Here is an 11,713-nt window from a genome sequence, read left to right on the forward strand (position 1 = left end):
TATGAGACTAGGGCTTCTATACCCCGATCCTTGAGGAGGGAGCTTACGGGGATAGAGCTCACAGCCCGAGCGAGGCTCAGATCGCTCCAGGGGGACAGGCATGGTAGGATCTCCAGGCGGCAGGCCGACTATATCTTCCGTCGTGCGATGGAAAGGGTTTGGGAGCTGACCCGCTCCGGTGTGTGATTCAGGATTGACGATGGAATAGTCTAGTTGTCTAGTTAGCCGAGGCCTTAGTAAGAGCCAATTTTCCGGGATAGTTGACTTGTATATAGCATCCCTTTTTCTGACTAGACAGATAGACTCTTGTGTATCACTTTTGGGACAGATGACTGTAGCACTGTTGTACTTTTGACCAGATCAAACTATGTATTCTCGCATTATGTATATATTTGTTTCCTTTCGGTTCAGTTCCATAGTGACGGGATCACTGTTTTTATCATTATTATTACTGCACTTCGTATTAGAACTTTCTTAAAATAATAGAATTGCGATATACGTTCTCCCCATTATAAGAGCTGTGCAAGGCACAATGTTGTATATGATTGTGACCTAACGTTGAATTTTCCCAATGATTGTTTTTATTATTATCAGAATCATGCCGCCAAGAAAGATTGGAACTAGGGCGAACCCTGGATCTGAGGACCAGGGAAGCCATAATCAGGACAATAGAAACCAAGAACACAGTGAAGAGGAAGATGAGGATTATGTGGAACAGGATGACTCCCTGTATGAAGAGGAAGAGGAAACATATGATGTTGAGGGATTTGAGATAGAGGCTGAAGAAGGAGAAACCGAGGTTGAGCAACCAGTACCAAACCCAGGCATGGATCCCATGAGCCAGTTCATGCAACTCCTAAGGCAGAATTTGGAACGTCAACCCAACCCACCCCCTCAAGGAAGTAACAATGCTGTGGCAAACTCTTTCAGGGCTTTTAAGTCCCTTAAGCCCCCTGAGTTCCACGGATCAGCCGACCCAGTTGAGGCAAGGGCATGGTTAAAGGAGATGGAGAAATCTTTTGAGATTTTGAGTATCGATGAGGCACAGAAAACTGTATTTGCTACCTACCTTCTGAAAGGAGAAGCTAACTACTGGTGGGAGGCCAAGAAAAACATGGAGACAGATGCTATTATAACCTGGGAGAGATTTAGTCAGTTGTTTCTGGGAAAGTATTTCCCGAGGTTTATGGAAAACCAGATGGAGCTCAAGTTCTTGGAGCTAAAGCAGAATAACTTGTCTGTAGCAGAGTACGAAGCGAAATTTACTGAGTTATCAAGGTTTGTGCCGGAGTTTGTGAGCACCGAGGAAAAGAAAGCTAGGAGGTTTCAGCAGGGACTGAAACCATGGATTCAGAATAGGGTGGCAATCCTTGAGCTTACGGACTATGCCACTCTGGTGCAAAAGGCAACGATTGTAGAAGTCGGAAGTGAACAGATGCAGAAGGAAAGAGAGAAGAAAGGAATAAAGAGGAAAAGTATGAGCATGGGTGGAGGTTCCGCAGGAAGGAGCTTCCCAACTAGATTTAATCGAGGAGCAGTGTCCCTGCCAGGAAGGAACACTGGGTTTAAGCGACCAATGAGTGTGAGTGTGAGCCAGGGCGGCCAGAAGTCAAGAATGTCCTATTCCAACCAGTCTCGACCCCCATTGCCAGCCTGTAACATATGTGGAAGGAATCACACTGGGGAGTGTAAAGGAAAGCCAGTAACCTGCTTTAAGTGTGGGCAAGTGGGCCACTATTCTCACAAATGCCCTTCGTCAGCCCCTGCCGTCATTCCAACCACCACTTGTCATCAGTGCGGACGCCCAGGTCATTGGAAGAGAGAATGCCCAATGAACAAACCAGCAGCTTCGGGAGCAAGCAGGGCTGCTTCTAATAAGCCACCTACTGCGAGGACTTTCAACATGACAGTCCAGGATGCTATGAAAGATTCAGATGTGATAGCAGGTACCCTTTCTCTAAATTCAGTCAGTGCAAATGTTTTATTTGATTCGGGAGCAACTAAATCTTTTATATCAAGGGACTTTGCGCGTAAGTTAAGACTTAAGGCTAAACCCTTGATAGAACCCTTACAAGTAGAAATAGCCAATCATGAAATTATTCCTATTAACCAGATTCACCCCGCCTGTGAGATAGGCATAGGGGAGCAATCTTTCAGTGTTGATCTGATTCCTTTTAAATTAGGGGAGTTTGATGTGATTTTGGGAATGGACTGGCTATCTAGCAACGATGCTCAGATAGACTGTAAAGGGAAGAAAGTTAAGTTAAATGTCCCAGGGAAGAAAGAAGTTATATTTAGAGGAAAGAGGCAGACGCAGAAATTTTTGACTATGGCCCAGGCCAAAAGGATGCTACGAAAAGGAAGTGAGGCTTACCTAGCCTATGTGGTGGACACGCAGAAGGAGGTGCCCAACTTACAAGATATTCCAGTAGTCAACGAATTTGAAGATGTATTCCCACAAGACCTTCCGGGATTACCACCCGATAGAGTGATTGAATTTGCTATTGAGTTGGCCCCAGGGACGGCGCCAGTTTCAAAAGCACCTTACCGGTTAGCCCCGTTAGAAATGAAGGAATTAGCTATCCAATTGCAGGAACTCTTGGATAAGGGTATGATAAGACCCAGTGTGTCTCCGTGGGGAGCACCAGTTTTATTTGTTAAGAAGAAAGATGGGAGCATGAGGTTGTGCATCGACTATAGAGAGTTGAACAAGCTAACCATAAAGAACAGGTACCCATTACCTAGAATAGACGATCTGTTCGACCAGCTAAAGGATGCTGTTTATTTTTCCAAGATCGACCTGAGAACTGGATATCACCAACTAAAGATTAAACCCGAAGATATTTCCAAGACAGCGTTCCGTACCAGGTATGGGCATTATGAGTTCTTGGTAATGTCCTTTGGATTAACCAACGCCCCAGCGGCTTTCATGGATTTAATGAATAGAGTATTTAAGAAGTACTTGGACAAGTGTGTGATAGTTTTTATCGATGATATTTTGATCTACTCAAGGACTGAGGCAGAACATGCAGAGCATTTGAGGATAGCTCTAGGAATACTCAGAGAGGAGCAGTTATATGCCAAATTCTCGAAGTGTGAATTCTGGCGGAATGAAGTACAGTTTTTAGGACATGTGATCAATAAAGAAGGAGTATTGGTCGACCCCTCCAAGATAGAGGCGGTCTCAAATTGGGAAAGGCCAACCACACCCACAGAGGTAAGGAGTTTCATAGGATTGGCCGGCTACTATCGTAGATTCGTACAGGACTTTGCGAAGATCGCAGCCCCTTTGACACGACTTACTCGTAAGACAGAGAAGTTTGAATGGACGGAGGAATGCGAGAACAGTTTTCAGGAATTAAAGAAAAGGTTGATAACGGCTCCGGTATTGGCATTGCCGGACGGAAAAGGAGATTTTGTGATATATAGTGACGTGTCGCACAAAGGATTAGGATGTGTGCTTATGCAGCACGGTAGAGTTATTGCGTATGCGTCGAGACAATTGAAGGAATATGAGGTTAGATATCCTACTCATGACCTTGAGCTCGCGGCAATAGTATTTGCTTTAAAAATTTGGAGGCACTACTTGTATGGAGAGAAGTGCGAGATTTTCACAGACCATAAGAGCCTCAAGTACATATTTACGCAGAAAGAGCTCAACATGCGCCAGAGGAGATGGTTAGAACTAATCAAGGACTATGATTGTGAGATTCTCTATCAACCAGGGAAAGCCAATGTGGTGGCTGATGCCCTTAGTAGAAAGGAAAGACTCAGAATGATAACGACTTCGGAAGAGTTGATAAGGGATTTTGAGAAAATGGAAATAGAAGTAAAGGTAACCGGAACCGGAACTGAAAAGCTTTTTGAGATCTCAATGCAGCCAGAGTTATTGGAAAAGATCAGATTGTGCCAGGAGAAAATAATGAATGAAGGCAGAGAGTCAATGACTGGAGAGGAGATCCATACTGAAAAAGATGATAAGGGGATAATGAGGTACTCCTACCGAATTTGGGTTCCGAATGTTCAAGAACTTAAAGATGAGATTTTGGATGAAAGCCATAGTTCAAGGTATTCCATTCACCCAGGAAGTACCAAGATGTATAGGGATTTGAAGGAATATTACTGGTGGCCCAACATGAAGAGGGACGTAGCAGAATGGGTAAACAAGTGTTTGACTTGCCAAAGAGTAAAGGCAGAGCACCAGAGACCCAGTGGACTTTTACGACCCCTGGAGATTCCCGAATGGAAATGGGAACAGATAGCGATGGATTTTGTTGTAGGCTTGCCAAGGACGAAAGCCAATCACGACGCCATTTGGGTAATTATAGACCGACTGACAAAGTCAGCTCATTTCATTCCTATCAATGAGAGATACACAGTCGATAGACTGGTGGACATTTACCTTAAGGAAATAGTGACGCGACATGGAGTCCCAGCGTCCATTGTCTCAGACCGAGACCCCAGGTTCAACTCCAGATTTTGGAGGAGCTTTCAGGAATGTGCGGGGACCAAGTTAAATATGAGTACCGCGTACCATCCCCAAACGGATGGACAGAGTGAAAGGACCATCCAGACACTAGAGGATATGTTGAGAGTCTGTGCAATAGACTTTAAAGGAAGTTGGGATGATCACTTGCCGTTGATCGAGTTTTCTTATAATAATAGCTTTCATGCTAGCATCGGAATGCCGCCTTATGAGGCTCTGTACGGAAGAAGGTGTCGATCTCCCTTATACTGGGATGAAGTAGGAGAGCGGAAGATGCTCGGACCCGAAGTGGTCCAAAGGACCAAAGATATAGTGGATCTTATCAGAGGGCGACTTGTAGCAGCCCAAGACAGACAAAAGAAATACGCAGACCTAGCCCGAAAGGACAAGGAATATGAAGTAGGGGACTTAGTACTGTTGAAAGTATCCCCTTGGAAGGGATTAATGAGGTTCGGAAAGAAAGGAAAACTAAGCCCAAGATACATTGGACCTTTTGAGATATTAAGACGGATTGGAAAGTTAGCTTACGAGCTAGCCCTACCCCCTAATTTGCAACAAGTTCATAATGTGTTCCATGTGTCAATGCTAAGGAGGTATCATCGGGATGCCAGGCACATAGTGGAGTACGAGCAGGTGGATATGCAGCCAGATCTAACTTACGTGGAGAAGCCAGTAAGGATTATGGATAAGAAGGAGCAGGTGCTTCGGAACAAAGTGATCAAGCTAGTCAGAGTACTATGGCAGAATCATAATGTGGAAGAATCAACTTGGGAACTAGAGAGCACAATGCTAGAAAAGTACCCCCATTTATTTTCTGTTTGATTCCGGGACGGAATCCTTTTAAGGAGGGGAGACTGTAATAACCCCAAAATTTTCAACTTTTTGTAACCCTTGTGAATAATGTTTTAGCTGAATGAAGAAACTTTTCATGCCACACTATGTAGGGGTTCTGTTATGGATATTCTGGGATATTATTAGTACTCTATGAAGTATATAAGTGTATGTAAAGATCGTCAGAATCCAATTCCGAACACTTTGGTTTTTCCCGGAAATCCACAAGATACGGAGAGAATTGAGTATAAGGTAACAGGATAAAAAGGATTTAAATTAAAGGATTATAATAGAGGATCATAAAAAGGAATATAATGTATTGAGAAAGGTTAAGGGAACCTAAGTAATAAGATCCCGGGTATGATCCTTCAAACGATAAACGAGAACGAAAGTTAAGCAAACCGCATAACAGATCAGCGGTCATTAGGCAAACGATTAGGAAGTTAATCAAAGGGATTAGGGGGAATGATGTCATACAACCAATAGAAAGAGGACAAGGAAGGGAGGATGACATCATGAGGATGACATAAGCATGACATGGGAAGGAAGGAGGTGTGGTAGCTTTGTAACCACACAATTTCAAGGGCAAGAAAGTAATTGACTAAATCAAATACAAAACAAGTCAACCAAGCCAAGTAAAAATCATTCTCATCAAAAATCAAAAGCAACCAAGGCATGAGTTCTTCATTTGCTCTCGGCTTTTAGCATTTTTAAAGGCATAGAATTTCAAAACTCAAGATCCAAGCCTCCTAAATTGGTAAGATAATTCCCTAATCATCTTCATGCTTAGTTAGGACTATATCATGAGTTTAAGCCATTAATTCTTTCTCAATCTTCTTCATTTAATCAAATAAGAAGACAATGAATAGTGTTTTCAAGTTTTTAACTTGAACTTTTTCTTGTTTTTCTTGAAGATCCAAGCATTCTTAAGACTTCTCCAAGCTTCTTAAGGCTTCCTAGCTCCACCCACCACTTCAAGGAAGGTATACCATCTCCAAACCCTAGATTCCTATATATTATAAGATGATTTTGATTAGTGGGTTGATATTGTAGTTTGTTGTGATGATTTAGAGTTTGGGATTTGGAATGGTAGTGAAATGGAATGGTAATTGTTGTGGTTTTGATTTAAAGGAACTTAAGTATGATTAAAGTTAAGTTTAAGCATAAGTATGAATGATTAAATTGAATTGGTTGGGGTTGTTATGATGTGATAAGGATGGATGTTTGTTGTGTGTTGGATTTGAGGTTGGTTTGTGGTTGGTTTTGTATGGTTTAAAATTGGGAAATCGCGTAAACATAGCCGTCGTAACGTCCGATTTTCTTTGGACTGTTTTTGTGCATAGCATTAGGACCCGAGAACCCCCTGCTAGATTATTACCACTGCCATGTTTAGATAGCTCATGTTACGAGCTTCGTTTTGATATGTAGTTCGTTCGATTCCGATGCACGGTTTAGGAGAAACGACTGTTTCAAGTAACGGCGTTTCGCGAACGAAACTTTTTCCCTCGCCTTACTTTGAAACATAGGTTAAAGACCAAAAAGGGTTAATTAATGTATGAAACATTTATGGTAAGTGTGTTAGGCAGTTGGTAAGACACTCGCGAAGGAATCGCTTTAAAACTCGTAAAGGTTAAATTATTAAAAATGGTGGAGCCGAGGGTACCCGAGTGACTTAAGCGAATCGGTGAGCGCAAAACAAGCGTTAGAGTCTAAGTTAGTTAAAGTATAGATTTACAAGTGATTTTGGTTTAATTCCAACTTACTTGTTGTTTATAGGTTACCAGACTCGTCCCGAGCCTTTCTCACCCCCAAGTCGCTCAGGCAAGTATTCTATCCGTTATACTGTTGTTGTGATGTATATATTTGTATATGCATGATCTTGCGATAAATGCATATTGGTTATTTAGCAAATTCTTGCGATATATTGTAGCATGTGATATGGTATATATGCATGCCTGTTTCATATTATTGAAATATATATCTGTTGGTTCAGTTGATAATACCTATGCTAGAGGATAGCGGTAACTTGCATATACCCTTAGTATAGGGACCCAAAGGTGAAAATATTTTCTAAAACCGGAGTCGAGGATCCCGAGTAGATTTTGTATATATGGATATGGATATATATATATATATATATATATTTATATATATATGGTTATAGTTTTTCCAAACTATTAATCGAATAAGGTTTATTCGATAACTTTAAACTTTTTTTTATTATTGAATATTATTTCGAATATTATTCGAAGGCGTATGACTCCTTTTGTTTATTTATCTGAATATTACTTGAATATTCATCGGAGGGCTTATGACTCTTTTATATTATTTATTGAATATTATTTGAATATTCATTCGAAGGCTTATGACTCAGTTTATATTATTTAATGAATATTATTTGAATATTCATTTGAGGATCTATGACTCCGATTATTTGTCGAGGTATATTCTTTATTTTATTAAAGAATAAGGTGTCAATAATCAAACTTATTTTCGATTATTCAAATAAAGATAGTACTTTCATATAAGTATATCTTTGGTTATTTAATACTCGTTTCAAGTATAAGTTTTAATACTTCTACTTCAATTATTTTTATAAAGATTATTCTTTATGGGAATATTATTTAAATATTAACATTCAGTCATTTTCTAAATATTCTGGGGACTGATTTACTTCATTAAATCAGTTTTACTCCAAACACTCTTTAAAGTATTTTCGAGTCTTTAAAATGATTTTCAAAAGTTAGAGCGGATCCCAAAACTATTTTTATATTTAAGATCTTCCTTTTAAAAAGGGGATTTAAATACTCGCTCAAAACATGGGGGATCCAGCTCGGTGGTGTGTTTTATATTCGCAACAAGGTTGCTGTCTTGGTAAAAGAGTTTTTGATTACTTAACCAATATTCGGGAAGTAAAATTCTTGGAACAAGTTAATCCATTAACAGGCATCGCCTGGGAAATATCGGTGAGTTTTCCTTTCCAACTAGATACGACTTCTTGTTGGAGCCGTATCAACAAGTTTCTACTTGGGGAAAGGGGGAAACGAGCTTTACGTTTCAGAGTCATGGATTTCATCTGAACTAGGAGTGGCGTAAGTGGTCGAGTAGCGCCGGCCCAGCCTTATTATATTGGCCCAAATGGCCTGGAAGTTCCGCTAAGGCGGTCCATTCCTTAGGAGTTCAGTGTTCGGTTGACAAGTAAATCCGACAGGTTCTCCTCTACATGTAGAAAATGGTGGGGTTGTACTACTACGACTGATCATCGTAAGTGGTCTTCCTGGCGCGGTAAACTCCCGTAATGAGTTCATCATCCATTTGGATAATTCTGCAACACTACCCGTAGCATTTCGATCGAAAGGCTACTAATGGGTGGTTGCCGAAGCATTGACAGGGTCAAACATTTTTATTGGTGTATCCATTGAATGAAGTATCTCGTAACTTCATCTCTTTTCAAAATATTTCAAAGATCAAATATTTTCAAGTTTTATTTGTGGTCTCATCTATGGGATGACCTCGTGAATCTTATAATACTTTGAACGGTGATAGTTCAAGTAGCTTTATAAATGATATAAGTGTGGGGAAGTATTGGTAACTTCATTCCTTGTTTTTACTTATATCTAGTAAGTAATTATCTTACACACGATAAAGATTCTAGTAAGTATCCATTTAGATACTTGTATTATTGTTATCACTACATATTATCTTGCGAGCTGTAAGGCTCACTCTTGCTTTATTTCTTCATCACACAACAACAGTTAGGAGAGATGGCCAGACTCCAGCAGACCCAGCGCAAGCGCGTGGGAAGCGTCCCGCGTCTTCCCGATGATGTTGTAGCTGCTATAGCTGCAGAGGTAGATCCATTGTAGTTCAGACCATCTACTTTTGAGAATCAAATTATGTATAATTATAACTTGTGGCAGATAATGGCAATTAACTGTAAATTATTAAGTAATCATTTTGGATTGTAATAATTTTAAATTGTGGATTCAAAGACTTGTACTTATTTCAATTTCATCTCTGAGACTATAACGGGTTGTGGTGTGTGTTAGTGTGGGGTCACAGCATGAGGTTATTTATTATTAATTAAGTGAAGTGATATTGTGGAAAGAAAGACCGTGACAACCCGGATCCCCGACCCCGGATCTGGGGGTGTTACATCTTGTGTGAGCTAGACTATAAAATGTGTGGCCACGCTCAAATGTTGATTTGATATGATAGTCTACTCATTGATCAAGGAAACTTGGATTAAACTATGATGAGGATGACACATTACATGCCTCTAGTTTAATCTATAATATTTGGTTAAAGGTATTATATTACATTGTACATTATTCACAAAAGGTTTAATCGATCACCGATTCAATTATTATTACTTGGGTAGCAATGATGTATTACTAGATGCCGCTCTTTGTTTACAATTTTAAATTAGATTTAAAATTTGTTGCCAACGTACTAATAACCTATAGGGTCACACACTTAGAATGCTTGAAGGATTATTTAATTTAAATTGGATTTAAATTATATTAAAGTAATTCGAATTATTTATAATATTAGTTAAGTATGACTTAATTAATTAGATAAATATAGATATTCGAATTTACTAATATTAATTATGAAATTTATTTGTTAAATAATTAAGTGAGACTTAATTATAATACAAATAGAAATTTTAAATTAATTGTTAGATATATTTGATAATGTCATGGCTAATATGATTTATGTTTAGATTTCAGATCTTACTTAACAGGACAAATCAGTACTTAACCATTAATCAGTACTTATTCTGGAAGTCAGGACTTAAGGATATCAGTACTTATATTATCAGGAGATAATCATCAGAAGTTAGATATCAGAACTTAAGTGCTGAAGGACGTTCAGATAAGGATGGTAGCTGATTAAAGGAAAGAAGATTGAGATAAATATAAGAAGAGATATGCATGAAGAAGGAGTTCCGTGAAGAATGGAATACTTGAAAGAAAAGATATCTGATTGATATATTTTAGGAAGCAGAATTATATTCCATATCAATTAGCGATTATCTTGAAACTGTGTAGTATATAAACACAGACATAGGGTTTACACTATAAGTGTTATCAAATTCGAGAAGATTATTTATTGTAACCCTAGCAGCTCTCGTGATATTTGTTCATCACTGAGAGGTAACAGTTCCATAATGTAACAGAGTTTATTGTTTCAATAAAGTTTGTTTTCTGTTACTTAAGATATTAGAGTTCGATTTGATTGTATTATACACTTTATTCACCCCCTCTACAGTGTGTGTGACCTAACAAGTGGTATCAGAGCTAATCTGTTAACACACATACAGTTAAAGATCCAAACATAATCATGTCTGACACAGAAACTCCAACTAAGCCTACCAAAACTGAAGAACCTCCAAAGACACAAATTCAAAGTCGGTATGAGACTATCAGAGTTCCCATACTGAGACCATCTGAATATCCCATATGGAAGGTAAGGATGACCATGTTCCTGGAAGCAACAGATCCAGAATACCTTGATAGAATCAAGGAAGGGCCTCACAAATCAACCAAGCTCGCTGTTGCAGTTGCAGGTGAAGCAGCAAAGACCGTACCAAAGGAGAAGAGTGATTATACTGTTGAAGATATAGCATCAATTGCTAAGGATGCTAAGGTACGACACTTACTGTATAGTGCCATTGATAATGTAATGTCAAACAGAGTAATCAACTGCAAGACTGCTAAGGAGATATGGGATGCTCTGGAAACAAGGTGTCAGGGAACTGACACAATTAAGAAGAACAGGAAGACAATACTCACTCAAGAGTATGAACATTTTGACTCAAAGACTAATGAGTCATTGAATGATTTATATGATAGATTTGTCAAACTTTTGAATGATTTGTCATTGGTTGATAAAGAGTATGATCTTGAAGATTCAAACCTTAAATTCCTGTTAGCTCTTCCTGAATGCTGGGATTTGAAGGCAACGACAATAAGAGACAACTACAATCTTGATGAAACAACTCTTGATGAAATCTATGGAATGCTCAAGACTCATGAACTTGAGATGGAACAAAGAAGCAAGATGAAAGGAGGAAAGTCAAGGACAGTTGTTCTTAAGGCTGAAGAAGAATCCCCCAAAGCAGCTTCCTCAAGGAAAGACAAGGGTAAAGCTCTTTTTATAAAGTCTGATACTGAGTCATCAAGTTCTGAGAGTGATGATGACTCAGATTCTGAAAGCTTGCCTGAGACTGATGCTGATGAGGAGATGATGAAGCTGTGTGCTCTTATGGTGAAAGATATCACAAAGATTGCATACAGGAAGTTCAGGAAGGGAAAGAAGTTTTCCAGGAAAGGCATAAGTTCTGATAAGAAGAATTTCAGAAGATCTGAAGGCAGAGGAGGAAAGTCTAAC

Source organism: Apium graveolens, chromosome 10, assembly GCF_009905375.1.
Source record: "Apium graveolens cultivar Ventura chromosome 10, ASM990537v1, whole genome shotgun sequence".
Taxonomy (NCBI): domain Eukaryota; kingdom Viridiplantae; phylum Streptophyta; class Magnoliopsida; order Apiales; family Apiaceae; genus Apium; species Apium graveolens.